This window comes from Chionomys nivalis, chromosome 15 (genome assembly GCF_950005125.1).
Source record: "Chionomys nivalis chromosome 15, mChiNiv1.1, whole genome shotgun sequence".
In the NCBI taxonomy this organism is placed as follows: domain Eukaryota; kingdom Metazoa; phylum Chordata; class Mammalia; order Rodentia; family Cricetidae; genus Chionomys; species Chionomys nivalis.
The window spans coordinates 11,820,401-11,846,708 of record NC_080100.1 but is presented as its reverse complement, the minus strand read 5'-3'; the positions used below and the strand labels follow the sequence as shown (position 1 = coordinate 11,846,708).

General features: G+C 44.1%; 1 protein-coding gene and 1 long non-coding RNA gene across 2 annotated transcripts in view; both read right to left on the bottom strand.

Moving 5' to 3' along the window:
• Positions 1-23,790, bottom strand: part of Basp1 (brain abundant membrane attached signal protein 1) — a 47,499-nt gene extending 23,709 nt beyond the window's left edge. Inside the window, exon 1 of the mRNA XM_057789761.1 lies at positions 23,559-23,790. The gene's annotated coding sequence lies outside the window, so the exon portion shown is untranslated. The remainder of the gene's footprint in view (positions 1-23,558) is intronic.
• Positions 23,791-24,218: 428 nt separating this feature from the next.
• LOC130887499 (uncharacterized) lies at positions 24,219-25,333 on the bottom strand. Its single transcript, XR_009058375.1, has 3 exons — positions 25,205-25,333; positions 24,927-25,103; positions 24,219-24,791 (listed from the first exon to the last, which is right to left on the bottom strand). It is a non-coding gene; the product is annotated as an uncharacterized LOC130887499 (long non-coding RNA).
• Positions 25,334-26,308: the final 975 nt, after the last annotated feature.

Genomic DNA, 26,308 nt, shown 5'->3' with positions numbered 1-26,308 from the left:
TTACATTTAATTTAGGATGTGAGCATATGTAAATGCTTAATAAGCTAGACCTCCCCTAGGAGATGGTAGAGCCATAGAACAAGGAACGTGAAGGGAGGAAAGGAATTCAGAAGTCCTAAAATAGGTGCCCTGGTGTATATAAGCATCATATATATATTTCTCCCAAGAGAGAGCCATTCTATGCCCTCTTGTTTAATGTGGGCACACAAAGATATGCTTGTTTTAGGACCTGGTGCTATTTTATAGACGGGAAGTCATTTGCATTGTACAGTAGACCACACTGGCTTGCTGCCTATGGAGATGAAAGAACACAGTTGTGTCTGAATTTGGTTTTATTAATGCAGCGAGAATGTGAGGATGTTGAGTCAATGGCATGGCATTGGGCCCTCATATAGTAATGATTAGGAAGCATCATCCCTCCTCAGACTACAGTTGAGCTCACGCTGGAGCAGATAGTTTTTTCTGCAGCAACCTCCCTTGAGCTAACAGCAAACAGACTGGCAATCCAATACAGAGCTAACATCATGATATCCTGGCACTTGGAAAAACTTTTAATTACCAGACTTGTCCAGCTCACAGAAAAGCAACAGATAATGAGGGATAAAAACTAAAACCATTCTTAGAAGTGTGATGCCACTGTTTTGACCCCAAATGACTAAGACTAAAGTCGGGATAAAGGCTGCTTCGTAGACAGGCACTGGGTGTAACCTGGGTCCTTTAACTGTAGCATCAGAAAGGGATGAGGCTAAATCTACAAGTAAGCCAAGAAGGTTGCTATGGTTACAACTGAAGTGAGAATTCTCACAACAGGTCTCCACACGCCCATGTCAGTCAGACACGGTTACTGGCTACAGGCTAGCCTGGAAGCATCCGTCCCCAGCACCCTTTCCATGAAGGAGGGAGCACCACCGTACAGAATACAGAAATGCCAACCACTGATCAACATTCATCCCCTGATTTACATCTCATGAAGTCTCCTGAACTTAATGTCAAATGTGAACTCAGACACAACCTGGCCTTGCTGCATACCTGCTACTGTGTCACAGTGAAGGACCCGGGTTCCACAAATCTGAGAGAGACAGAATGCCATGCAAGGCTAGCTTGACTGCTGGCCCAGAAACTTAATAGGCCACAGGAAAGCTTGCTCCCAGCCTCAGATACCTTTGAAGAAGCAGGATCCATAGAGAGTCCTACAACTTGGAATCCGTCTCAGAGCCCCAGAGGGCACAGAAAATATGTTCATTGGGTTGTCTGGTATTCAACCTACTTCTTCATAATTAAATGAAAACAACGAAACATTTCTAGTTTCAGTCCTTTAAACAAAATGAAGATTTAACAATAAAGAAATGGCTAATGTATATAAAAGTTGTGATCTATAGCCCCAAAACTGCAGGGCATGTTCTCACACACTGTCCCCTAGATCCAAAGCCTGACACAAAGGGGTCACTGCTCTAGACATTAAAATTTTAACAAGCCAACGCTCAGAAATCCAAGACATTCAGACAAGGAAATCCAAGATTAGATTAATACTTGGGTGATTCTCAACGCTCACAAACAGTGCACACAGGGCCTGGACCGGAAAGGTGCAACTTCTTCAAAGACTTTTAACAGAAAGGTTTGAAAAGCAAATTTGGAAGATGATGAAAAATGTGGCCACTCCAGATGTTCCCGAGTTGCCTTTACAAACCTGTGCCTGGTCAACTAGATAGTCATCCCAACTCTGCCACAATGTCTCTAGTATTGACTAATACTTAACAAAGCTTAACTTACGTAGCAGTAATGAAGGTAATAACCTGTAGTGCATTTTAAATCTAAGATTGCACTTCTCAAGCTAACTAGACTGGTTGCCTGTCACTAACGAGCCTCCTCTCCTCCCTATAGAATCAGGGGGACTCATCTGTAGATTGGGAACCTTGGCTCTACTCCATTAGTTGGTAGCCATGATTTGATGAAAAGTCAGTCCCCTTGGCTTCCTACCAACACTACGTATGATCTTTTCAGGATTGTCCCAGACTCTGCAATCTAGAACCTGTCCATTTCCAGGGAGTGTCTGTGCTTGTTGGGGCAGTCTCTGGTGCTCTCCAAGGGAGCCAAGGGCATCCCCGCAGGTCGCAGTCAACCTTCAGCAGAGAAGCATCCTCCGAATGCTAGAGAAAGAAGACTTCCTTAAATTACCCCAGAGAATGACAGGACTCCAGCCAGGAGATAACTGCTCTAGAAAATAACCGGCCGTTTCCCTTGCTAGAGTCTCCCGGATATTCCGTTTCTGTCTACATATTTCTTGACATGCGGTTTGTTTGTACTTCGTGACAGCTCCTGTTTTCGCCTGGACTTTGGAATTTCACAGATGATATTTTTGCTCCCTGGCACTTCATTTGACACCTGAGTTCTCAAGGAACTCCAGCCATTTCCTGCCTCACTGCCACCTCCTCTTCTCTAGTCTTTTCCTTCCCACCCAACAGAAACCCTACTGCCTGTTTCTTGAGAAAGCTGCACAGTGTAAGACCAAGAAAATTCTAGATCTAAAGAAAAGGAAAATCTGTACTATTTTATGGAGAAATGAATAATTTTTAAAACCTATAGAACCTTAAAATTTATTAGTCACAATCTCAGACTGGCATATATTAAACTGCTGAAAAAGGAAGGCTTATGAAAACAGAATTTATTGTGGAAACATAGAGGTATTTATAGGTCTGGTCTCCTGAATATAGATGTACATGTGCTTGGCATTTTAGAGTTATCATTTATGGTATCTTCTAAGGACTAGATGATATTAGCAGACTATCTCTACTGAGAAAACAAGGTCCCTAATGATAACATATTACCATCTTCACAGTGGGAGAGAGCAAACATTGATTTTACTATTACTTATTTGATAGCCACTATAGGGGAGAAAGGTTTTATTTCTAGGTTGGTCTGGGGGTAAATTTAATAAACTATAATTTTAGTGTGTTTGTCTGTGTGTGCGCGTCTATGTGTATATCTGTCCGTGTGTGTGTATTGTGTCTATGTGTGTGTGTGTATATGTGTCTCTGTGTATCTGTGTGTATGAGTTTGTATTTCTCTCAGCATGTGTCTGTGTGCACCTGTGTGTGCATGTATGTCTGTGTATGTGTGTCTGTGAACGTGTATCTGTGTCTGTACGTCTGTGTCCGTCTCTGTGTGTGTCTGTGTTGAGACTGAAGGAGAGAGAAAGGAAGGGGATGCCAGAGGTAGCACACCACAGGTAAGTGACTGTGTGCCCGGCTTATCTTTACGATGGCATGAGGCAGACATCATGATGTCAACTTAGAACAGCAAGCAAAGGAAGTGGGGTGGGCTCATCCCAAAGCAGATACAAATAATGGATGAAACACCAGCTTACAGCTGGCTGAGTTCATCATCTACCACAACTGTCAGTGTTCCAGAATATTCCCTTTTACATTAGACATATAAGCTTCTCTACAACCCAGATTTTATGAGGGTACAGGTTTACAGGGTTGGAAACACTGATACAAAGCATAAGCATGTGTCCACTTGCTTAGCTCCTCCCTCAAAATATTATTTTAAATGGCAAATAGTGTGTGTGTTTGTGTGTGTGTGTGTGTGTGTGTGTGTGTGAGAGAGAGAGAGAGAGAGAGAGAGAGAGAGAGAGAGAGAGAGATGTTTTACTGGGGTTAAAACCCCAGTATTTGTGGATGAGCTATACTCCCAGTCCTTCTACAACTTTTAATATTGAATCAGCTGTGACTAAGTTTCCCAGGCTGGGCTTGACCTTGCTCTGTGGCCTAGGCAGGCCTTGGGTCTTGGATTTGCTGTTTCGGTTTTCTAAGTGCATACTGCATACACGTCGGCACCATCAGACCTGAGGCCTTTCGTTAACCAAGCTGGCTTTCGTTTCTGATTTGCCTCCACCCTGGAAAGGCGTGAGCAAGTGGAGCTCGTCTGTGCTACTCACAAATAACGTTAACGTCTGTGATTTAAAGTTGTAATTGGAAACAGCACACATTCTTTCCACGGGCATAATGAACTACCAAATGCGCTTATCACCATTTAACCCTTCTCAAATTAAATGAGCAGTCCCGACTTGATCATTTATTAAGAGACAAATAACGAGGAGACACGAGTGTAGCTGAGCAACACACTTGCCTGCATGTGCACAGCCAAGGACTCTATCCCCAGAACCATAAGCAAAAGAAGAGGAGAAAGGATTGTCATGCTATAATGGTGGACGTGTAATACGTTTGTCCTGGCCTGTACAGTGGGCACATGTAAGCACAAAATCTACTGGAAGAACGAACTTAGGGTGTCAGGAACACATCACTGTAGGGATGCCAACTGTGGCATCAGAGCGGCAAAAGTACCCCTCTGGTGGGGAACGTGGAGACCAGGGGAGGCTGCGCATGTGTGGGCAGGGAGGACATACGGCAAGTCTCTGAACCTTCTGCTCAATTTAGCTGTGAAAATGAAACTTATCTGGAAAATATGTTATTAAAGAGGAAGAGAGAAAAGAACCACCAGGTCATTCTTACCTCTGCTCGTTTCAGATGAAAATACCCTCAAAACTTCTACCATTTCCTGCTTTTCTTCTTCTTTGCCGTTTTTATTAACTGACTCATTGACAAAATTTAGAAGTTAAAAAAAAAAAAACTACAGATTTTCTCCAGTTCACTATAATTGCTGAAACTATTACTGTAAGAACAAGAATGACTTCCTATTCCAGGGAACGGCATAATAAACCTATGTTCCTTTCCCTGTCAATCAAGAGAACACGCAGAACAGGAGAGAATGAGAGGTGTTTTTTTGTAAAGATACCCACTTACCCTTGAAACATAGTGCTCCACTTAGCAAAGGCATAGTGGCTCAATATCTCAGGTCAGGCACCTTCTCGACTTGATTATTTTAAAGACCCCAGGTCTCAGAAAGCCTGAGTTTTTATGTTACCCCTAGGTGCTAGTTTTCTGACCTATGCTTAAATTGCCCAACCTCCAACCTGTTTTTGTGATATGTCCCATAGGCTGGATTCCCACTCATAAGAGTGCAATGGTCTGGCAAAAAGGACCTTATTGAGAGAGAGTGTCCCCTGAGTTCTGACAAAGACCTTAAAAGTTCCTGGGTCTCCCCTTCACCCCAGGATTGCAACCAAGGTATAACACCCGCTTAAAGAAATCAGAGCTTACTTAAACTGAGAGCAACAGATTAAAGTTCATTTTGAATTGACTGGAATGTTGCCAGTCAATAAAAACCATGAACACAAAGTCGGCTAGGAAGGATATCACGGGTCACACTGACTGTGGTCCACAGTTTCCTCACCTGTACGAAGAGGATATCCATAGGACCCACTCCCCTAGCTGTGTATTCTCGTAAGCCATGCAAGACTGCTTGGAGCATAAGAAGCACAAAGCGAAGATGTGCTCCACAGACAACAAGATTTTATTTTATAACACTGCAATTAAAGAGACCATAACGTGTTTTTAATTCTATTTTAAAAATGAATCTTTGACTAGTGTCGATTTCTCAGAAATAATAGTTTTATATTATCAGCTTAGGATCAAAACAACAACCTGGTCTCCTTATCAATTCCTTGTCTGTCTTTTGTCTTAGCCCACTCCTGTGTCTGTAACAAAATCCTTGAGCCTGATGAATTCGAAATAAGTTATTTCCCCTACTCTCAGTGTTGTGACATTGTGACATCCACGACAGAGGACAAAGGAGCAGAGGATGTTCCCTTTGACCTCTGTGAAAATCTTAATCTCTTTCGTGAGGGTAGAGGCTGCACATCCCGAAAGGCTCTTCCTCTCAGTGCGGTCTCATTGGGTACCAGGCTCCTGGGCCTAAGTTCTAGAGGGAGACATACAGTGAAAGCTAGCACAGGATCCATTGTCTACCTGGTCTCTTTACACAGTGCCTACCACTGCTGAGACTACTCAAGAGAGAAAGCAAACAGGGCCCTTCTACCGTAGCAACATTTCCTTTACGGCAGTTTTCCAGGAAGTGGGCTTAAGTCAGCATAAACTAGGAGGTCTAGAATCCAGACCAAGAGTCTTTTACTATTTTTTATTAATGTAAATTAATCATCGAGAATGATGGATTTCCTGTGATATGTTCACTGATGTATGTCCCACACTCTGGTCATACTCACCGTTCCCCGTTACTTCCTCTTCACCCCCTCTTCCCACGATGGGGCAGAAGTTTTATTTCACTAACTCAAGCGTGTGCTTCCAACTGTGAAAGGATATTATCACATGCAAATACGCCACACACATCAGAACCCCTCCGCCATCAACAGGCTCAGACTCACGTCGAGCCCAGAAAAAGGTGAACTGGAAGACTAGAAATCTTGGTGCAAGTGACAAAGCCACCTCTGCTGCACACACTGAGCATGGGGTCAATGCCCATCACCAAACTTATGGTCCTCTGTTGTGTCTACTAACAATGACCTATTTTTCAGGACATAGTAGTGAATGTCTTTAATCCCACTAATCTAGAGGTAGAGGCAGGAGGATCTCTGTGAGCTCCAAAGCAGCCTAGTCTATAAAATAATTTCCAAGACATCTATGGCTACTTAGTGTAGACATTGTCTCATAAAAAGTAAATAAATAAAAGACCTACTTTAAACATACCCTCAACTTGTTGACTAAAAAACTCTTTCTTACAATGAGTGAGAGGACTTCCTTCATGTCTTCACCCAGAAACTGCTGAAGACCATGTATAATATTTAGACGTGTGCTAATGGATCATTCAGATGAAGAAGAATTGTGTGGCTTTAGTCTTCAGCTCACTCACACATTCCACCAGGTGAACCAAGCTAAGAAGCCTTCTTACATGGCGAAGAAGGGGGACCAAACCAGTTTTTCTTCTTTCCTAACCATTTATTATCGAGCTGGGATGTCCCCATTTAGAAAGACAAGAAACCTTTGCTGAAGATAAACAAGGTTAAACAAGGTCAAAAAAAGTGTGAAATAGTTGACACCTACTTCTAAGACAAGTCTGCACAGCCCCTGAAAACTCAGGAAGTCCTATCAATGACTTAACATAATTCACAATGAGTCATACTACAGTAGTTATACACCTTGGGTCCCCGCATGACATATTTATCAGAAATTATGTCCTGTTCACAGGGCTGGGAGGAGACAACATGGAAAAGACAACAGAAAGGGGGAGGGATGTCTTAATTTCAGATGGGAGCCAACTACAGAAATGCTCTAGACATTCCACTGAGGTGACCTGAGGACCAGACAAGCTTTTATATCCCAGTTCTCATGGGCTCCACAGATCTTCAGAGTGTCAGTCTCAACAAGGACTATTAAAAGTCTATCCACATTGTCCTGAAGCTGGCATGGCTCTCTATTAACACACCTAACTACAGGTTTCATCAAATAGGCATCAAATTATTTCCAAGATAAACATCAGTAGGTGTTAGTTGAAAGGGAGAGGAGGGAGGCACAAGGTCCTCCCAATTCTTTGAAGTTTTATTTTAGTGAAATAAAAACTCAGCAAGCCAGCCATGAAGATGAGCTGGATGGAAACAGCAACCACCTTTGCCTGAAGAACTTCGAAGCAGTGAGAACCAAGGAATTGTGAGATGTAGGGGAACTTCAGTGCTGTTCTGCAAAAGGAGAACAGTTAACACAGACAGACAGAGAGACAGACAGATAGAAAGACACCTAGACAATGGGTTAGGTATTTTTCACAAAAATATCCTTAATCAAAAACCCACATGAGGTGTCCTACTCAGAGTAAGACAAGCACCTGACTCCCAAATAGGTACTTAAGGAATGACAGTGTCCTTAGTGCCTCAATGTGGCTCAATGACACCAAACTATATGCACTCCATGTCAGGAGACAGTCAAACAGAAGAACCAGGTTACAGACCACTGGAATCCCTCATTCCCAGAGTGGCTATCTGGAGACTTGGATGGTGGTCCTTCTAACTACGCGAATCTCTCAGTATCTGCCTTATTTCAGAAAAGCATCCCAAATGAACCCTGAGGGAGTTCTTTGGCCCAGACTAGACAGGTTCATCAGTTTTCCTAATTCCATATCCATGAGGAATTCTCGGTTGTTTACTGCAGTGTGGGCTGGAAGATTCCACCAGGGATCTTGCAAGGTATACGGAAACATCCCAGGTTTTTTAAATTCCAGAAGGATTACACAGTAGCATAAGCAGATTCTTTGACACAGAGAACTGTGGTTTGCGTAAACCAAGATGACGTGTTAAGAAAAAGATGAGAATCTAAGAAAAAGAATGTTCTACCCACTATATGTGAACTATTAGAGTCTCAAATATCAGTGTTATTAGATGAATCTTTCATTCCCATTGTTAAACTAGTTCAACAATAACAAGAAGATTAAACTTTGAGGACACACTCTCGGCAGAATAGCCGTGAAGCTATGTAGCACTGATGACACACTCTCAGGGCAGAATAGCCGTGAAGCTATGTAGCACTGAGGACACACTCTCAGGGCAGAATAGCCGTGAAGCTATGTAGCGCTGATGATCTGTCCATGATTCCCACCAGTGTAAACAAGAGAACAATAATAAATCGGCCTTGCTTTTCTTCTAGCAAGATAACAAAACCGTCTCAAAGATCACATGAGAACACTACACTGGGCCAAGTACTATATGAGGTTCTAGAGAAGCAAAGACCAAAAAGACAGGGTCAGATATCCAGGAGTTTCCCTCCAAAGCCAATCAATCATGCACGCCAGATGACAGGAAGTAGACAGTGGAGTAGATGTGAAGGCCAGAGGACAGCGATAAGAGTCTACTTGCTAACGTCTTCTCAAGTTTGATGAGAAATTAACACACACTCAAAAAAAAACAAAATACATAGCCAAGAGTCCAATCTGAAGGTATTCAGGAATCAAATTAAACCAGCACTTTAGGGCAGAAGTCAAACACACATCTGTCTAGACATGTACGGAAGTACACTTATGGAAAACAGCTATGGGTAAAAATAATAAAAGAAGACTTACATTGGCATTTTAGACCATGTTCAGATCATATTTTATCAAATAAAATGCTTCCCTTGTATAGACACACTGCATCCTTGTAGGTCAGCGTCCATTCCACAGACCTGAATTCTTAGCACTAGCCACTACACTTTTGTCTAGAATCAGAACAAAGAACAAATAGTATTCATTCCTTGGATTCGGTAAGAACTTTTCTACAGGAAGGAGCTGAAAGATCTTGTAAACGACGGGCAGCTTTTCCTAAGATTTTGAAGGCTGGAACCATGACAATTTTTTTCTGTTTTCCAAATCAAGTGTACTGTGCTGTCATAGGTAAACTCACTACCCATGGGTAAAGACCCCTCTCAAGGTGGGTTGACCTTGGCTCCTTTTGGAAGGTTTTCCCTTCTGTATCTAATCCCCCAAAGGTTTAAGTTTTAATAGAAACTTAAGATACTTAAATGTCTTTTTGTTTCTAGTGGTTTAAGACCTTTGAATTAAATGGAATCAATTCAGAATTCCCCTGCATTTCCTAAAGGGCTCTTTACATTAAACCCTTTCAGTAAGATAAATGAACTTGGGCTATCTCACGTGACTTAAGATCTACAGATAGCCAGCAGCCAAAGAGGAAGGGCAAGGCCAGTGACTGACAGAGAGTGATGTAAAGCCTATTCCAGGGGTGGTGGCTAGAGAATCTATAGGCTGATACTTATCTCCTGTAATTGCCTATCTACTTATTTGCCTGTAAGTTCCTCATTAAAAAAAAAAAAAAGATAATAAGTCCTTGTGTCTCCCAGCTCCCTCAACAGATAAAAAATTAATTCCACAATATTTTAGTGTGGTTTGTATTTCCCCATGTTGAACTCAATAGAGACCATTTCTTCATCATTGATTTCCAGGGAGGACTTGGGAAATACATGGACCCCTTTTACAACTGTGATTCCTCTTTAATAAGGAAAGGGGATTCATTACTAAAGTAAAACTTGCAACTTTTAGCTACATAAAAAAATATGTTTGCTTAAAGTCTCAAATGTTTAAGTGTGTACCATGTTCTTCTGACCTAATGACCACACAGAGTAGGAACAGAACAATCTTCCCATATTCAAAGTGGAGAGAGGGATCGGCTATATATCGAGAGACTGAGGCCCTCCTACAGGGTTCCCAAGAGGTCAGAGACAGCACAGCCTCAACATCTGCACCAATCATGCCTTCAGCCCCTTACTGATCCACTCGGCCGTTCTTGTTGCTATTCAACCACCATATTCTGGCCTTCCTGTTCCTTATGCATTCCAACTACAGAACCCATATGAACCAAGAACAAGTGGCACATGAAACTTGGTATATGAGGGATCAGGAGAAGGAATGGTAAGTCAGGGATTCTAAACTATACTTAGGATAGAATAGAATTAACTATAAGGTGCTATCTACTCTAGTGCCTCTATTCTCTCTGTCTTTTTATTCTATTGGTTAGTTTAATCAAGCCAACTTGACCCTATGCATTAGAATCTAATGCATAACGATTAGATGATCCATGATCCATAGGTGCCTGATCCCTTTCCCCATGGGCTCCTTCAGATCCATCCAGAGAGTGTCCTGAGATGCGACAGAAGAGGGCACTGGAAAGGAGGAGGGTAAAGGAGTCTCAAGGGAAGACACAACTTGACCATTTATGAACTGAACTTATTTCCAATGACACAGTTTTAAGAAAGGGTGTTGATTGAATAAAATATCAAACGTTTGTTGCAGAAGTTATGTAAAAGGATGAGACCGTCTCATAGCCCAACCCTACAATTACATCAAGTATAACTACAGTCTTAGTATGTACAAGAGAACCAATTGAATTGGTTCTAGAGAGGAGGTAGTGTGTGTGTAAAGAGCATCCCTAGAAATGGCACATTCACTGAAGCAAAACACTGTTCTTCTTCAGAAATCAATGTCATGCCACAGTTTTAAAAATATAAAGCTGGCAAAGTCCTGACCTCAAAGAACTCACAATTTAGAGCAAGCAGTCCTAGCGAGGAGCGAGGGAACAATCCACTGTCCCCTTAGTAGGTTCAGGACAGACTAATATGAGACAATCTCAGATCCCATGCTCATCGGCAGGCATAACCTCCCAACTTCTCAAAGGCTGGTTAAATTGCTCAATACTGATTGAGCCAAAGCAAGTGAATGGCACTCACAACTTGGAAGAACAGACAAGCAATGTCCACTGCACTCTGCCCCAGCTCCCACTCACTGGGCTGTGTTGTGCAAAGTTCCCACGATGCAATATTACTTGTTTCCCACAGATAGCAGTTTTATTCTCCATGTGAGACCCTACCTTAGGAGGAAGCTCAGATGCATGAGCCATTGGCACTAATTACTTGTAGTGTCTTGGGGCTTTAGGACAATTACTACTGAGGTTACTGCCTGGAAACAGAATAATTACACTAATTGCAGTTCATCAGCTATTCATCTTCATAGTAAGCACAACTGATGAGGTGAAACCTAGTGTCCCTACATGGATGTCATCTCAGCTACCGTGGGCACCTGGCAGGAGACATATGCCTGACATGAATACACTATATGTTGGACAAACACAGAGTTCTTGGGATATGTCAAATCCATACTGTAAGGGTTAATAAGAATAGCACCTTCCTGCCTCCTGGGTATTTAATCTAAAGGAAGAAGGACAGCAAATAGCACAAAAATGCCCACAATGCTTTGAGGTGTAGGTATGTATATCTTTGTGAAAGTGTCATTTAACCTGTGCCCTTTACTTGACGTGATTTTGACAATTGTGGAAAGAATATTCCAGGCAGATGAAATAGTAGGGATGAGCTAGGGGCATGACAAGAACTTCAGCAGGCATATGAGGGTGGATGGCAGTGCATATGAAAGGAGTCAGAAGGTGAACGTTCAGGACCTTACAGCTTAGTCAAAGGTATCTGTGTTTTATCTGAGATGCAACAGAGACATCATTGCAAGCATGGGGTGAAGCAATGTCAGATTGGAAAGCAAACGTCTGAGCTGTGGTCCTGCAGCAGAATGGATACCCCACACCAGCCGTGGCTCAGACATACAACAGTGGGCAGATGTGAGAGGCCACGGTGTTTTGGTATCCAAGATCAGCCTTAGAAGGAATGGCAGCTTTTAGACCTGAATGGAAGAGGATTCACTTAAGAAAGTATGTACTTAAAGAGGACCATGGATGATAGTCTAAAAGTAGACACTGCATAGGCTTAAAATGTTGAAATTCTAAAATGATTCTTTCACATCTTCTACAGGAGATAATCTACCCATGAACTTCTTATAAAAGACACTCACTAGACTCGTCTTGGAATAAGGTTAGGGCTCTGGGCTTGTTTATTCCCCGCAGTAAAATTAAAATGTCACCTTCAGTTTCACAGTGGGCTGATGAGGTCATATTTGCATTGCTATAGATAAGCTGCCTGACGTGACTTGAGATGGAGAACAAGAAACTAATGGCTGATTCACTTGAGAAATCCCTCTCTACAACTGTAAACTGCTCTTCTAAAAAGAGCAAGTGGTAAGAGCGGACACGACTGCCTCTGCACGTGCTGAGAATGCCCCTCGGGGAAAAAAACCCTTTCTGTATCACTACTTGTTTTGTTACATGGAAAGGCCCCAAATTTTATTAGTCTCGGTGTGTGCAATCATCAAAGGGGACACGTGGTTTCTGACACAGACAACAATGCCCCTATCCTGTCTGAAGTCTTCCAAAGAATTCCAGCTTTCTCTGATGTCTGCTTTGGCTAGAGTCCACATCTTCCAAAATGATCCTCTCCCGTAAGAGTGTGTCTACACCTGCCACTTACCATCCTTGCCCAACAGAGTCTAGGAACATGTCTCTGGACCCTGCACCAGCTTTCTCTAGTGATGAGAATCTCAGGGAAGTTCATTTCCCTTCATCCCGTTTGGTGAATGCTTGGCTCCTATAGCATCACAAAGAATATAGCTCTAGGTGTGCTGAATCCCCTTGCTCCCTCTTGAGAACATCAGCTTCCAATGATATCCATAGAAAACCATCTTTTTTGAGATCAATCAGGAACTGTCATTAGCTGAACTATGCACCCCTAAAATTACTAAGTTGAAGCCGTACCTTCTGGTGTTCTCGATGTGACTATACATGGCAAACAGGCCCATCATGGGGTAATTCGATGACTACTGAAGCTGGTAAGGGGGAACATAGTTTAGCCTGGCCTGTGTCCTTACGAGAAAGTAAAATTAGAACATCCAGAAAGACAGTAGTGATGTGCACAGTTTATGATGATTAATCTTCATCAGTTTGACTGTCTTTAGGATCACCATGGAAACATCTCTAGGTGTGTCTCTAAGAGTATTTCCAGATATATGTCATGGAGGTGAGACGCACCCTAGGAGGTGAGTGACACTATTCACTCAACGGAATAGAAGTCGGGTTACTAAAGAGGAGAATGTGAGCTACACCCCGGCACCCATCCTAAGAGCAGATGCCATGGGAGCAGCTGCCTCAGGCCTCCGCCACGATGATTCTCCAGTTGCAACCCACTGTATCCCCTGAAACTATCTCCTGCAGGTTATTTTTATTGGCTATTTTTTTATCACAGCAGTGAGAAAAGTAACACAAGCCCACTGAAGGTGACCAAAAAGAGGCCAGTCGAGGAGCCTCAGAGGAAACCAACTCCGCCAGCTCCTTGATGTCGGGCGCCAGTCTCGAAGAAGCATAGGGAAAGAACTTTTGTTGGTGAAGTGACCCCGTCTGTGGAGCTTTGTGCTGGCTGCTGAAGCACACTACATTGAGAGCAAGGCACAGGTACCCCCACTTTCCTAATATGAGTCTTCCCACCTTCCCTCCTCTCTCCGCAGCACCCTGTTCCCTCCTTCACACTAGTCCCCTTTCATTCTATGTAGACACTAACAAGAGTAGATAGTGATGCGTGGATCCCGGAAATCACAGGCTGCTGGCATCCAAAGATCTAATTTTGCATCCTATATTGTACTTATGGAAAAGCCTGCCCACATTAGGGGAATCCAGACACTTCTAGAAGCAGGGCAGAATGGCTTTCCCTTCTTCCTTCTTCAGAAAGACGGCTGCAAAAGTACCTGGTTCAGACTTCCCTCATGTTCAGCCATTTCCCCCTTTGCTGAAGGCTTTTGACCAACATCTCCATTTACAGAGAAACCCTGCTCCTCTGTGGGATCGGCTGCAGGGGCAGATAAATGCGTTATCAGAGATGCTCATGGGAAGACATCGCAGCCAGTTAAATGTCACACTGGCCTGTATAGGTTAGGACTCCTAAACATTGTTCTCATCATCGGCTGTTTCCTCTACTCAGTAAACTAAGTAAGCTGTAGCTGACATGCCAGGGCATGCTGGCTTGCCATGTGTGTGCTCCTCATATGAACTACTGTCTTAATACCCTGAGGACATCTTTTGAATGACATACCTCTTCCTGCTCTCACCTTCCTTCAGTAGAAATCACACTCCCCCTGCAAAGAGCTGATCACACTGGGGGGTGGGGGCAGGGTCACAGTGGACTCCTTTGCTATTCCTCTAAGACTCTCGGCTTGGGGATCTCACTGTAGAGATGCCAAAGGCCCTGTGATGGAGTGCCTAGCCAAGGGGAATCAATATAGAATATAGATCCACCAAATCCTATCTCTTCCTGCTGAGAAATGTCAGTGGCCCTAGTCCATTGTCTCAAGCCATGCCTCATCTGTCCTTTCCTTTGTAGCTAGAAACAAGGATACAGTGAAAGAATGAGCTCTGTTGGTAGCCTTAATGTTTCAACAGTAATAAAGTGACTTTAGCGTGTGTTGTGTTCTTGTTACATTGTCTTTTCCTTAAAGTCTCTGCCTTCAGAGGGGTAGTCAGCTGGACATAATCTTAAGGAGCATCAGTGGAATCCCTTTTCCATTGGAGATCGCACTGCCTTACCTTATCGATTGCTAGGCTCCCATGGTATCCGTACCCTTCCTTCTCTGTACCACACATAGTCAGTTGAGTTCACCCAGACCCTCCCACTCAAGACTTCAGTGCAGAGGACTTCAAAGCAAGCTCTCTGGATGGCAGCAACAGAAGCGGTCAGAACAGTAGAACTGGTCTAAGTGAGCTAGTAATGCTTTTCTTTTTCTGCCTTTGGTTCCTCCATCAAGGAAAGGAATACCAAACCTTCCATGAGGTTTCTCACTGGTCAGTTCTGCCACTGCAGGAAGAAACCGAGATAACATTCTGTTGTACATCAGAAGGAACCTGCACCCTGGAGACCGCCCTCAACCTGATGAACAACACTCCTGTTTGTTGAGAAACCAATCACCAAGTCTCTAAAGTCCAACTGAATGAACCCCAGGAAGTTAGAGCTTGGAGTGTCAACAAAAGATCACCAGGGCTACTAAGGAAGCCCTGATACCACCATAACCCTTGTCAATAGGGTACTACCCATCATGTTTACCTAAGGTTGTGTGGTGAAAAACTCCAGGAACTACCGCCACCACCAATTGTTAACCAAGATTCTTTCCATTGTCCTTGGGAACAGGAGTCATGCAATTCCAAGAAACCTTAGTTGATCACATTAATATCTTTAGCAAACATCCAATAGTAGCCCGACTTGACCCCACCCTCTCCATGGACTACAGGACAAAGGCATGAGGCAGCTGTGTACTGATAAGTCACGGCTTTCTCCCTCTTTTCCCTCTTTCCAATCATATTTGATGAGCTTAAAAGCAAATACAGAATGCTGAAACCATTTTCCCTGTCGAAACAGCTGGGGACATCTGTAAAGGTCAAAGACAGCAAATACGCCCACACCACTCTCAGTCTCTGAAGCAACCTCAGATGGCCTAGGTTATGGAAGCCTCTTCACAGACTCAATAATCCCACCAGAACTTTATTCCCTATATCTCTAAAGAATAGAAACAGGGCCCCGTGGCTTTCCCCTCTGATCCACCAACTCCCCTGAATAGAATCCGTGAGTATTTCACTCTCCTCTTGTCTTAGTCTGAAGTGACAGCATCTTGACCAGGCCACCAATGGGAACTGGCTGTGCACCTTTTCATAGCCACTCTGCCAGGCAGTCTAGGAAGTTCCCAGTACACACTTCAGTCAGACTAGCTTTTCTTGTACGCCTGTTCCTTCATCAGCTGAGGATAAGACTTTAATTTCAGTTTACACTATGAATACGTTGACTTCTGGGAACGCATGAGTAATTATTAAAAAGCACCGAAGCATTCTGAAAGCTGTGAAGTCACATACAGATCGCAGGTTTCTCTGGGAAAATACAAATTCCTCAATGCGCCAGTCACACAAACTTCTAGACGGTTGTAAACGTGAAATTACAGGTTTCCTACCTAAATCTAAACTTAATAGTTTGTTCAAATCCGAATACATGTAAACAGAACTTGCCTAAAACAATTCCAAACATTCCAATATTAAGCTCCATATTAAATTCCCTCTATAACAGACTACTTCAGATTGCCTTAGCCCTTTCAAATCCCTGAATCAGCTCAAATAGTATAACTTGTTATTCTAAAGAAAAACCAAGCCTCTTGTCTCCTGGAACTTGCAAGCCAGACGACACCAGTCATGGGCATGAACACTCTGGGCATCCATCACCTGCGTACAAAACTCACACACTCAATGTCCCCAGAGGCCTTGAACTATTTCTGCATCATTTTGACTCCAAATTAGTCCAAGACTGGTTTTCTTCTCAAACATGAACCTTCCAATCCACAACCACTTAATCCTGCAACGGTTGTCCACTTTAGGAAGAAAGGAAAGACACAGTATCAAAGCCTGGTATTAGGAGACATTTTGAAATCAGGCAGTGTTTGGAGCATACCTTTAATTCCAGCACTTGGGAGGCAGAGGCAAGCAGATCTCGGTGAGTTTGAGGCCAGCCTGGTCTACCAAGCGAGTTCCAGGACAGCCAGTACTCTTACATAGAGAAACCCTGTCTCTATAAACCAAATAAATAAATAAATAAGGAGAGTCATTTCATTCTGATGCATGCCAGATAGTCTTTATAGTCTTTGGAATAAGAAGGGAATCATACGCCTGGAATATAAGAAGTAGAGACAAGTAAACTAAAGGAGACAGGAGACAGATGACGTGGAGATAGAGGAATAACAGGTAGTTTCCAAACAGTTCCCCATGTGGGCAAGTGTGCTGTAATAAAGGTGAAAGAGGCCCTTTATATAGAAGCGGTGAGAATTACAGGAACCCAACTGACTGCCAAACAATAGTAACAGGCGAAAGAAACAGTATGAAATTTGTTGTCAGTTTCAGGCCATGACTATGAGTAACCCAACTGGACATTTAGATTTTTTCCTGCCTCGCTCTCTCAGTTGGATGGAACAGCAGAAATGACATCTCTGTTGGGAAATAACCTGGCTTCCCCCCCACCCCGCCCTAGCCACTAACCAGCTCATGGCACCTTGGGCACACCACTGACTTCTCTAAGTTCCAGGATAAGTATTTCAGTAGTGAGCCTTCCAACCTTCTACTCCAATGAGCACGCATTTACAAAGAGAGTTGGATAGTAACTAGAAGGAGCCAGGGAGTTTCTATATGCATATCCTGCGTGAATGAGCATTAGTCGTTCACAGTCATGAATAGTGAATTAATTCTAACAAGGTAACCCTAATTGCACAACTGGAAACAGGTGTACTGCTTACTTCCCCTACTTAAGGACATTAGCCCTTAGGCACAATGACAAAGGCATTTCTAATCAATAGGCCCTAACTGTATCTGCTTCTTGAATACTGAAACTGTTCAGTAGATCACTTTTCATTGGGAAATTTAGTATCACTCACTTTAGGTGAATATTGAGGGATATTAGCATGGTAAGAATTGTTTAATTTTGAGAGTCGGCATCACCTAAAATAATATGGCCAATTAAGCACTGATGAGTGAAATAGGGCTAAAAGCCACAGATCTTAGGCACACTATCTGAATTTCTACTTTCCATTTATTTCCAGGTGAAATGCATATTGTCATTAGTCTGAGGGGATTAAAATTCAATTATGATATGCGTCATCATAACATAATGACATCCTGGAACTAGGAAATGTCCTGCCAGCATACCCAAAGAACTATAGCTATGAATTTCTGTTTACTTTGTTTTGTTTTGGGTTTATCTGTCTGTTTTTTAGCCATTGATTTTTAAGTTCTTCCAAACACTTCCCAAGGCATTCTCATGGGCCTGGCATGTAACGCTGACTATCTGAAGAAGCATGTGACTAGCTACCGACCCAGAGGATGAAGTAAGAGAAATGGGTCTGTTCACCACTTCAGAGTGAATGGGGATTCAAAAGGCACACCGAGGCCGGATGGGCCATTGTCCTAACTTGATGATTTTCTTTCATCCTTATAATAACTCTATATTCCAATCTCCACTTTCAAAATGAGTGTCAGACACACTGAAGCTGAGTGGTTTGCTAAAGTTCACCTAGCTAGCAGTGCCTGAGGCACCTGAGGCATGATTCTGTGCAGGTGACCACAACCCCAACGACACCAACCTATAGAAAACATCCTCTCTAAATACCATATTCCATATACAATGGCCAAACTGTTGCTACCCCTCAAAGAGTTACTCAAAGAGCTACGAAGCGCAGCTCCTCTCCTCGCTTATCCAAAGTGAATTTTCATTCATTAAAAGCTCATAAAATGCTTTTAAGTGACGAGGAGAAAGCACCATGCAGAGTTCAGCCTCCACTCAACCCCACATTCCTACACCATCCTGAAGTGTTTCCTTATGCTCGAGTGCCCTGCTGTGCTCACGAACAGGATCTATTTCCAAATCTCCAAAGTCTTCAGGAAAGTCTTCCCAGACTCCCCTCAGTTCTGCCCTCTGTGCACCTAGAGCCTAGGCTGCTCAGAATTCTCTACGAGTTTCCTTAGATTGGTACTTAAATCCTCCAAGCACAGAGGGAAAAGCCACCAGGGGCTCTCTCTGCCTCTTCCTTCACCCCATGCCTAACTCCCAGAGGGAAAGAGGGAGAGCTGTTTAAGCCCTACCAGTTCCTACATGTGTGTCTCCTCAGAAGTAAAACTGATCTGCACCTTAGTGAGAACATGACTATGATACTCTGCTTTCAAAGGGTTCGCCACGCAACCTTCCCATGTGACATTTATCTGCACATCTGTCTTTCTAGCTACAGAGGGATTGACATATAACAGTGGCTCTGCTCCAGAAGACTAGTGATGGTTGTGGTTTTTGAGAAACTACCAGGGTGTCTATAGATTCTCAAAACAACTTAAATGCCCTCTTGATTTTCATAAGCAGCCTTGGGATCACAGGGGGGCAGCCTGAGACCATGCAACCCACTTTGGAGCAAATCCACACAGTGCCCATAGAATATCAAATTATATACATACATCACACATATGCATATACCATCTACATATGTGTATGATATATACATATGCAATATCTGGGTCCTTTCATATTGAAATGGCTGTTTCTGGCTAAATGTTGCTAAGTACTCAGCTCTTCATCTGCAGCCTGGGACAGAAATGCAGCTCAACACAGTAGAAACTGTTGAGAAATGTCAGTTCCATTTAGCACATCAAACATCATCAATAGGAAGATTAAGGAGCCCTCAAGAGCCAGTCACTATGATTAGTCATTCACAGGCATGTGTAATCCTTATCATAGCCTAAAAATGAGCATTAATATCTCTATTTTACAACTGAAAAAAATGGGGAAATTCACCAAGATGTGATGTCATTTGCCCAAAGTAGATAAGTCACCATCTAAAGATCCTCCATGCCCAGTTTCTCTTCATGAAGCCTCAGGATAAACTCCTAGCAAATTTCCCCAAAAACACATATTTTATCTTTAAATTCTGACTGTTGGCAACTCTGAGTTCCAAAAAATAAATCTCACGCTCACTGGGTTAGGTCAAGTCTTGGGAGAGACGGAGTTGGAAAGTATTAAGCTGAGAGAAAACTTGAGGACAGAGACTGTGTCTGTCCTGGAGAAGGCCAACTTGTCCGTGTACTCGGAGGATACCTTCAGCAACTACCTAAGTTACCAGCTAACCCCATCATCATGGAGAACAGAAGGTGGAACCTGCCCACACCAGTAAAGGTCTATGTAATCCAAAGAACCAGACACCAGCGCACCTGCTTTGATATCGTTCTCAGGACTTTTTTGGACAGATCTTGAAAATCAAAATTTTAAAAGAGAGCACAAAAATAAGACCAAAAATATGTACAAATCCTTTATTTGGTGGTGTTTGCTCCAGCTTTTAAAGTATAAAGGTGGTTACAGTGAGTTTGAGGCCTGAAAAGAAACATCTTCTGATCTCAATGCAATTTTAGGGATATTGGTAAGGAGCGTGTTTGCAGACTACTAAGACGTCCCCTTTCGAATATGTATTTATAAAGACAGAAATGAATTGTTTTCCAAAGACCAATATAAAACCACTGAAAAATAACATTCTACACCACTTCATTTAGTATTGTCATTAATAAGATTTTATAGTGCATACCTATAAATATGTATGTATACATTTAAGTGTGTACGTGTGTATGTGTATATACATGTTACTTGAGCTGTTTGAAGAATGGTTATGTTTGTGCAATGTTTTACAAAACTACCATGGACAACACAGACCTCTATTTTACAATGGACAATATTCCCAAAAGGTAGGTTTTTCTCTGATTTCATGCACCATTTATTTTAACCATGAAATGAGAATGGCTTGAAGTTAAAGGGAAATAAAAATAAAGAAAACATAATTAATACATTTAAACCCATAATGAGATTTGTTCTGGAAAATCCAGGAGGATTATGAACAGGCCTCCAAGCACAGGGAGCCTAAAGCTGAGGGTTTTTCCACTGAATATTTAAATTAAGGTGATGGAGAAGATCCATTTCCTAAGCCACAGAGAGCTTGAACACCAACTAAGAAACACACATGCCACTGTCCAGATAGTCAATATACTGGTACAATATAGTAGGATTCGAAAGAGTTCCCTTTCTCCACCTGCTAATGTTTGGCAAGAAAGCTGGCTAAAGAAACAAAAACTGACATAATATTTTTACTTGATTTTAAGATTATTTTGTTTAAAAACCTAAAGCTCACTGATTTGAAAACTACTGATTTTAGACTATATTCCAGCACTCTCCTCCATTTTATTTAAGTATAGATAGCCCTCTAAATTATATTACCCAATGAATTATTCATACAGAATAAAACAGAACTCTAAATACATAAAGCTCATCGGTAAGGATCAGAGAGAATAAAATCCTTGCCACTTAAGAGGTGGCCAGACATTCACCCTACCAATTTATAAGCTGGGATATAGTAAATGTGATCAATATTGAGGGTATTTTTGGTCCTTTAAGGACCAAAAGGGAGGATTGCCGTTTTCTACCACGTGTTTTTCCACCAGGGACATGCTGGAAATCCTTTAGCATGAAAACCTTTGAAATACAACCCGCCATGGCAGAAACAGAGCTTTGGGCTCCTATCTGATTCATACAGTCAGTCATATTTTGAATAACAAAGGTAAACCAGCATCTCCCCTTAAAAAAAACTGAAGGTCCATAAACTGGGAAATATATCATTTGAAAGAAAATCTGCCATCAAAGAACTGTCATGGCTTCTGTGGATGGGGTGGGAGGAGCATTATGAACTTGGTGTTTCGCCATCTTCTTCCCAGCAACCCCAGTTCCCATCTTCCTCCCCACCTCTGTGGGGGTTTGCCTCTTGGGATCCTTAATGAAACAATAAAGTAGGAATCAAGAGAATTCGGGAAAGGTTTAGGCTGCTGAAAAGGTAACCATTTTCTCACGCTGGCTTCTGTAGGCCATCTTGTTCGTTTAAATGCCAAGATGTCTTAATCTGTCCCAGGTGGTGTCACCAGGGGCAACACCATCGCTGGTCTGAGACTAATGTTCCTTGGTCAAATGACCCGCAATAAAGGGCTGTCAGGCAAACAGTTAATTGATGCAAACGAAGAAAGCCATCATCCCTGCAGTGAGATACATTAGAACAGAAAGAACAATGGACAGTTCTAGAACAAAAAAAAAGCGGTGTGGGTTAAAAAATAAAATAAATCCACAATTTCCCTGAAAAGGATGATAAATATCGGGAGGGGGGGGGGAGTTAACTGAAATCTGATAGAATAAGTAAGATTGGCCTGGGGGAGGGGGAAGAAGCAACACATCGCCACGACGGGGGCGGAGAGGGGGTGTCATTTGTGTCCAAGGGTTTCATGAAACATTTAAGGCAAACGCCTTTGTTCCTGGCCTCGGGAGGGGAGTGGGTGGATGGATGATGGGGAGATCAGATGGGGCTGCCTGGCCCTCCACACCCTGCTCTCTGGCGCATGCGCGAGGCCAAGACAAAGGAATAGGTAATTACAGTCCCGATTCATTCATTTTGCCCGCAGTACTGGAGGTCTGTGAGCCTTTGCTGTGTTCCCAAGGGTGGAGGTTAATCCACACCCCATCAGCAGCCCCTTTAATACTTGTGTTTCATTTTAACCCCGCCACGCAAGTGGCCAGCGGTATTGACTAAGACAGAGATGTGTCAACCCCCGTACAAAACACTGAAATTGCACCCATGTGCGTCGTGCTCCTTTCCACAGAGTGAAAAATCACTGGGGCAGAGGCCGTCCACCGAGTTCGTCTCAAGGCGGAAATGTCTCGGGAGAAGCAGATTAGGAACAGGGCCAAGCGTTCGATGAATATTCATGAAAAGAATGCGGTCCCCAGCCACGCATTGTGTGCCATCGGATCCAAGCATTTTGCAATAATTTTCTTTTAATGGTGAGGGGAAGCGGGAAACGGACGTTGGGTTGTAGCCTTTGAGCTACGGGCAAAAATCTACAGAAATTTTGGCTTGCAGCAGGGTTGAGCCCGTTGGGGCCGCGCGCTGTCAGGTTCAAGCCCACACCCCCTAGATTGGGGCGGCGGTGGAGGCGCACGGCGCGTTCTCAGAGCGCAAGGCTCAAAAAAGAAAATGCTGGAGATGTCCACAGGTTAGTGGGAAAACAGCTCAGCCGCAGACCGGCTTAGGGCTTTGATCTGCCCCGGACGTGCACACCGCCTTCTGAACCTCGTGTTCCTCGGTTACCCCAAACCAAGATCCAAGAGTCCTGCGGGCCAAGCCAACCCCCGCCCCTTTTGATCGGACCAGATTCCGTGTCTTCTTTCTCTCTCCCCACCCCACCCCCACCCTCCATCTTCTGCCGCTGCGCCCCTCACACGGAGGGCTTTCTCCGTGGCTGTGCGGGTTCCGATGACAGAAAGCTGGGTTCAGCCCACAAAACCGTGGCTGGTAGATTCGATGGGTTTAAAGGGTTTCGCACTCGGTATTTCCCGGTCATTAGCAGCTTCCCACCCTCCATTCCCTCCCTTCCGATCTCGGTTCATCAGCCTCGCCACCACCCGCCTCAAGCTCCCCACCCTATGAAAGGCCGAAGCTGTCCACCTGAGGGGATAGCATCACCCTGGATCCCCCAGTACGATAGATTCCACATAGAGAAGCCCCACGCCCACTGTGTCTACTCCCGGCCGCACCCAGCTGCACCCACGGAGAACCCTGGGCTTCAGGGTGGGGCGGGGCCCTGGGGAACCGATGGCCCTGAGTCCGCTGTGGTGTTAGGGATCCACGGCGCGCCTCCTTACCTAGGCTTTGGGTGCCTGTGCCGGCCCTGGGTGAGCGCGGTGCCTCCAAGGGGCCCGGGTGGCTGGCGTCGTCCGGCCCGGTGCCTGGCTGCTCGGCAAAGGCTCTCTCCCGGCTCGACGGCGGAGCCCGGAGCGTGGAGCGAGTTGGAGCGCTGCCGCCGCCGCCGTCGCCGCTGCCGCTACTGCCGCCGCCGCCGCCGCTGCAGCCTCTGCATTTCTCGCTCGCTCCCCCTCCCCTTCCTGCCCAGCGCCCTCCCCCCGCGCGTCCGCCCGCCCAGCTCCTCCGCTCGCCGACCCCGCCCGCCTCGCGCCCGCCCCTCAGCTCCTGGCCCGCGCCCCACCAGCTCCTTTAGCGCCCCGCTACCCGGGGGTCCCCAACTTCTCTCCTCCTGTAGCCCCTGTGTCCCGAGACGCCCCGTGATCCAACCCCCCCCCGTCACCACACCCTCACAGTCACCCCCACCCTCTGCTACCCTCATCCAGATCCCTCCCCTCCAGCCCTGTGCCTTGCCTGCCTCCCCAACAGTTTCTGTTAGTCCCCCCCCATCCCCATCTTGCACGCCCCTCCATCCTCCCACCCACGGAGGTACTGTCTGTAGATTCTTCTCCCTGTGTCTCACACACATTTTATTTGAAAGCATTGAATAAGTAGCTCAGGCTCTGGCTCAGACTTAAGGGGCTGATGAACTACGCCCCCACCGCAGCCAGCTTTCTCTGCGCCCCAGTCCAGTCAGCTCCAGACGTCGGGCTGAGATTCTGCTATCACGTAGGCAGTGAAATTGGGGAAGACGCGATGCTTTCCCTTGAAACCATCAAGACAGATGTGCGCGGGTTTTTAGGGTGTACCCCCAAGGCAAGCACATCTGGGGCGTCTCCAGGCAGATGCTCACCCTCGGGGTCAACCAGGAGGCTGCAGCTTTGCGAGACAACACCGCCCAGAACCCAGGTCCGGGTAGAGGGGTGGGCGGCACCGCCCCTCGGGGGGATGTTCTCCCGACTTCGGAGAGGAAGAAAAGAAGAAATGCACCCTAGGAAAATGGGCTTCGACTTTTTGTGCCTGTGCTTTCATGGAAGTCACCAGTTCTCTGGCTGCTTAAGATGCTACCCAGAAGCGCACCGAGCCAGGCTGTGGCTTGCCTTGCTAAGTCCGCGTGTCTTGGTCGGCGACCACTTAGGGTAGTCCCGGGATAAACAATAGCCATCAAGGTTAGGAGATATATTCGCCATGCTTACCTGTTGACAAAAAGAAAAAATGCAAAATAAAATTTAAAATTTGGAAAATAATACATGGTAACATCTTTTAGAACCAAGGCTTTTCAGACAAAAGCCAATTCTACCATCCCAAAAGCCATGGAGCCCTGGAACTACCGTTCGCGGCACTTTGGCGCCCTCTGGCTGTGTCAGGATTGCTTGCTTGTTCTGCTTCGTCCCAAAGGAAGAGGGGAATGGAAATGCTTGCTGTCCTCTTGGCTGATCTACCCTCAGGAGAGGAGCACGAATTCAGAAGGACCTTGTCCTCCACGGTCGCGATGGCAAAACATAATCCTATTTAGAGAGACAAACGGCAAAGGTAAGCGCCTGCTTCTGTCAGCATCTCACCTAGGAAAGATAAGTCTTCCTTGACAGAAAAAAATAAATAATAGAACCTTAATAAGAGTGGCAATAGAAGTGTCAGATCTTAACCAAAGAGTGATGGGGAAAAGGTGAAAATATTTTGTGGTGGCTGATTCTCCTCCTCCACCTCCTTCTGCTCCTCCTCCTCCTCCTATTCTTCCCCCCTCCTCCCTCTCTTCCCCATCCCCAGCCCCCTCTTCCCTCCTTCCCTCTGTCTCAATAGATGATAGATAGATTAGATAGATAGATAGATAGATAGATAGATAGATAGATAGATAGATAGATAGATAGATAGATAGATAGATAGATAGAGATAGATAAGAGAGATGATAGATAGATAGATAGATAGATAGATAATAGATAGATGATCGATAGATAGATGATAGATAGATAAATGATAGATAGATAGATGTAGATGATAGATAGATAGATAGATAGATAGATAGATAGATAGATAGATAGATAGATAGATAGATAATAGATAGATGATCGATAGATAGATGATAGATAGATAGATAGATAGATAGATAGATAGATAGATAGATAGATCTTTCTTTCAACTTCTCTCCTCTCCCCTCCTCCATCTTCCCCCTGCTTAAACTAATTAAGAAATCAAACAGTACAAGAACAGGAAATCAGGTCCCAAATGAGATTTATTCAATTGAGCATTTCTTTCTTATGTCAGTATACTACCTATGACGTTAGACCTATTTGGGGTGCTGTGGCTCCCACACCAGAACCAATTATGACAACCAAAACTGTTTCCAGATATGGCCAAATGTCCTCTGGAGGCAAAAACCATACCAGAATGAAAGCCAGTGGATGAGTCATTTTTAAAGTTCTTAAAGCAAGCCTCTGTTTCACTCTGTTAACGAGATGAATGTTTATAATGTATGATAGTTACTGTTTGCTAAAGGAGCTAAGTGTATGTGGAGCTGAGTCGAGGTGGGTGGGTGTCACACGATGTGACATCCCTCACTTAGAATTCGGGTACTTTTTATCCCAGTGATCATCTTCAAATTAATAGACCTTTCTACTGTGTTTGCAGGATAAGCCTGTAGGAATTGTCTTCCTTTATGTAGCGTCATGTTTACTTTTTTTGAAAATAACAGATAAGAAAATTATTGTTCAACACC